This window comes from Brachyhypopomus gauderio, chromosome 16, assembly GCF_052324685.1.
Source record: "Brachyhypopomus gauderio isolate BG-103 chromosome 16, BGAUD_0.2, whole genome shotgun sequence".
NCBI classification, from domain to species: Eukaryota; Metazoa; Chordata; class Actinopteri; order Gymnotiformes; family Hypopomidae; genus Brachyhypopomus; species Brachyhypopomus gauderio.
In genome coordinates, this window is record NC_135226.1 from 9,850,151 (window position 1) to 9,855,150 (window position 5,000).

The following is a 5,000-nucleotide window of genomic DNA, read 5'->3' on the forward strand; positions in this document are numbered from 1 at the left end:
TGCAGGTGTTTGCCTGCACAGTTCGCCTGTAAGGTCTTTTCGGTTTTGCGCCAAGGTTGGTCGCAGACTGTGGGGTAGTGCCCTGGACCACTGCAGCTTGCAGAGGCATCGTGCCCTGGAGCATTGCAGCTTGGAGAGGCATCGTGCCAGGGACCACTGGTGCTTGCAGAGGCATCGTGCCCTGGATGCTTGCTGCAGGAATCACTGGCAATGCCTGGGTAATTGGCGTGGCCTGGACAAACTGAAAAGTTGATGAAGCTAATGAAGCTGGTAGCAAAATTATATTTGGCATCAAGCAGGTGGCTCCAGTCACTGCTTGGGCTGTACCAAGTGTTTGCTGGGGTCTGATTTGTTGAAATCTTTGTTTTGCCTGGCCTGCTGTGCTTTCTGGAAGTCTGTATTCGTGTGGATCCCTTGTTTCCTGTGGATGGCTCTGAAGGGTTCTGGCCTGTTGAAGTGGCTCACTTGCTTCAGCAAGACTCGGAGGCAACGTAGTGCCCTGCACTAGCACAGAGAGTTCCTGCTTTCGTTGTCTTGCATTGTGCCACTGAACAAGAGTGTTCTGGTTTATCTCGACCAGTTGTATCTCTGTGTTCTGCATCACCATGCTGTTCCCCAGCACAAGCTGCCTAATCTTGCGGTAATCTTGAAGGATCAGGGACCATCTAGAAAAACCTCCCCTGCCTTTTCTTTTGGGGCAGGGGTAAATATTGCACAGCCTGATGATGACAGTCTCCACCAACCGACAACAGTCAGGCCACTGGGCAGGTGCACTGCTTGCACCCAGCACACATCTGGTGGTGCTCTCCACACCAGGAGTATGTGTGGGCTTCTTGGGTGTTCTAAAGTGGCCACTCAAGAGTCTTTTCTGATGTCGAGCAGCATACACTACTCGCATTTTGTCACTTTCATGCAAACTCCCCCACAGTGAAATAATTCTTTTGGCCTGCTGGTTGGTGAGATACAGGGATGTCTGTTTGCGGAGATCCACCAGGTATTCCGCCAACCTGTCCACATGCTGGAATCCTGACACATTCTGGTCATCAACAGCCTACAGAAATGAAGAGAAGAGGAGTTAACCAAAAATCATTATTGCAAAGGTTTTGTTCAGTGCACCACTGTTTTCTACTGAAGATTGAATAAATGTGTTTAAACGCAAAAATGTTCAGTTTGCATGTGAACATTTGAATGTTAAATATGTATGTTTACATTGGCCTTAAAGTAATTAATGGATATAAACAGAATAGGTATAGCATTTACCATATCATCATCTTCATCCATAGCATCTGCCATCTCTTCAGCTTCAGAAGAGGAACCTGAGGGCTGAAAGGAGGAACTGGGGGCTGGAGCAGAGGAACTGGGAACTGGAACAGAGGCACTGGGAGCTGGAGCAGAGGCACTGGGCAGAAGCTGTGTCCTGGACGTCAGGGGCAAGGGAACAGAGGTCTGAATAGAAGGTTCCCCAGGTTTTGTTGACTGGAAGACAGGGAAGACAGGGTTCTGCACTGTGGGATCCTCCATGATGTCACAGAACCCCTCGTCTTCCTCCCTCTCCTCCTCCATGTCTAAATCTTCAATTAATTTAGACGTCTCCTCTGAGTCAGGGTTCATATCCTGCAGTGCCTGACCGGTCTGCTGGAACAAATACTGCACTCCTATGAGCTCACCTTAAAACAGAAACAAAGAATACAATGAAGTTAATAAATAAACACAAAAGTAAAGTAAAATAAACATAGTAAACATAAAAGCAAAAATAAAAGTGCAAAACCGAGTATTGTCAAATTTTGAAGATTACAAAATCTCAAGATGTATTGCCACAGTAGTCGCATCGCGATATGTACTTACCAGTGTAGCGTGCAGGTGGACAGAACTGAGGGACAACCTTCTTGCCAAACACCTTCTCATAGCTCTGGTTTGCACAGTGAACCAGGCTGCCTGAGTAGCTGCGGAGAGGTGATGGACCTGTTAAGAGGGCTGCTGCAGCTCGGTCCTGGTTCCATCTGTGAAGTCCTTCCAGGAGGTATATTTGAAAGTTCAGGCTGTTGGCACTGAAACCTAGATACAGTTAAAACAGTAATTAGGAAACCATTACTAAAATCTATGCATATACAATTTGTAACACATACAGTATGTATAACTGCTACAGACCTGGGATGAAGCGGTTCAGATGTAAATGAAAGGACTCCAGAGAAGTTGAGCCTCTAGCACATCGGTAGGTCTTGAGAAGTATCCCACCCTTTGTGATGCTTCCTGTCTCTGTGTAGAGCACTACACCTGGTGGGTCCTGGATGCACCTCACATGCCTTTTCTGAACATGCCAAATGTGCTCCATCCTTTCCCGGTCCAGAAGAGGCACACCAAGGGAGTCATTGCCTCTGCTCCCCATGAGCTCTTGTAGCAGCTGCTCAATGAGATGAACGGTGGTCTCCTCTCCACGGGTCCTCCTACGACAGTGGAGAGCCAGCTCCTCTTTGGTCAGACGTTTGTTGATGTCTGCATCTGTCATGTCAGTCAGACCCTGGTTCTTCAATTGTTCTCTTTTTGCTCTGCGTAGGAGAGCAACATCAGCTGCATCCCACTCAAATATGCACGTGGAGAGCCTTGCCATAAAGATCGGATACAACTGGTGAGCATCAGTTGTACACCCCACGGCAATCCTCCGCATGAAATGCCAAATATCCAGTCTTATAATCAGGGCATGCCATCCACTGAACCTGGTCTTCATCTTGACCTCTCCTGTCTCTGCGCAGCACCCACAATCGATGTATAGCACAACAGGAGGCTCCACACCTGCCTGCTGATACCTCCTGATTAGGCCATCTGCCATCATGTCCAGACCAGCTCCCTCCTGTGCTGTTAGCACGCTGATGAGCACCTGACCCAGCTCATTGCCCACAGATGTGAGCCAGAGCGCTGTCCCTTTTGCTGTCCCAGCCAGCTTCTTGGTGATCTGAAATACAAAAATGTACAGGGGGAGGTCTATAAGTGCATGTGCCCAAACTTGAAATGGAAAATGCCTGGTGGACAGGATGTAAGATCAATAGGATATTTGAACGTAAATTTTCCTAACCTTTTTTGTGGAGTCCAACTTCAAGATGGCTCCATATGTCGAGGTTATCCTGGCATTGATTTCGTCCAACCTCGTGAGAATATCCTGGCTGTAAACGGCCAAGAGCCATTTGCAGCTCGGAACCACAGCAAGCTCTGGAGGTTCCTGAAAGACCATGGGGTGTAGACCTGGGCGATTCATGAAGTCAGAACAATCTGTGGAATAGCGGATGACCCTGCTTAGCCACTCCTCTGTGTGGTTCTCCCTCAGTTGATTCAACACCCGTGTGGGGCTGTTGCCCAGGCCTCGTTCACGCAGCAGTCGGATAACTCGAATATCACATGCATACCTTGAACACAAACATAAAATATGTAATTACAAATCTTTCATGAAACTACATGACAATGTGATTTCAACTGCACGATTAAAGAAAATGTACTCACTTTTGCGTGAGAATAACTCTGAATTCAGAGCGATGGGCTAAATGTAGCTGTTGAAGGACCGTCTGGCTCCAGGAAACATGACTGCATCTACACTTTGAGCAGATAAGTGCCTCTGTCACCATGTTATAGATCCTGTCCACGTCTAGAACCCGCCGTGCCCTCTTGTGCAGGCCTGCTCCAGTGAGTTGATGCTTTCCACATGCAGGGTTGGGACAGACCACCTTAACTTTCCATAACCTATATGGCATCCACACCAGTAGTGGATGTGCAAAAAAGCGGTCTGGTGCCGGGGCCTGGTGGTACAGGTGGCCTGGCTGTGGAGGGGAATACCAAAGCTGCAGATTATCTCGCAGTTCTGGCTTTCCCTTGGCTCCCACCTTGAACAGCGTGCTTAAGATCCATTTGTGGTCTTCTGGTGGCAAACCTTCTGCCCACAAATGGGGAAGCTTGATTTGCTGTGGAGCTTCAAGCATCCTGGCCGAAGCCGCCTTCAAACACAAACAGGCAAAAACAATCCATTAACATGTTTTACGGATAAACAAGTACAGATGGTGAATAAGTTATATAACTTAATATGAGATTACTTACTGCAACTGAGGGCTGTGAGGCAAGAGCACTGGTGGCTGGAGGAGTCTGTATTACTGGCTCTTGTACAGGCACAGTAGCAGGCTGTTTAATAAAATGTGGAAAATAAATACAGCATTTATCATTACTGACAAAACATTCATTATTTGCACATGTTTTAGTGTGTGAAATCAATTCTTTACATGTTTTTTTTTGTTTCTGTCTGTGTGGCTCCAAAATACCTAAATGCCTTGTAATTTATTCAGAACTGGGCAAACACATTTTATAGGTTTATATACTTTCAGGAAGCTAACTGTGGATGAAAACACCACTTAATGTTTAACCACACATTGACTGAACAAAAGCCATCACTGAATTTTTGATAGATCAGTAGTTGACAGAAACAAAAGGATACTCATCCACACTTGATTACTGGCCATCCAGTACTTGATTACTGGCCATCCAGTACTTGATTACTGGCCATCCAGTACTTGATTACTGGCCATCCAGTCATTGACTCAAACAATAGGACAGACATTATGCATTGGAATGGGGTAAACTAAACATTGGCACCTTTTGGTCTGATTAGATTGTGAAAAGGAGTGACCTTCCCTGGGCCACAAAGAAGGAATTTGCAGACATTTGCACATGTTTGTGGAGACAGACACCTGAAATGTTCATTAACCTTCTACATACTGTATGAAATGAGAGTGTTAGATTACCTTGATTACTCTTCTTGCTGCACTAAGGTTTGGCTTTGCAGCAGCAAGGTGAGCACCACTGAATTTTGGCCTGTTAAACTGAAACAGACAAGACAGAACAACAAAATCGTCAGTGTTAGATCAACACTTACAAAACAAATTTGAAATTCCATGTATGATTTGCAACAATACAATATTAGCATAATAATATTTCAATTTAAAGAATGATCAAAAAGTGAAAAA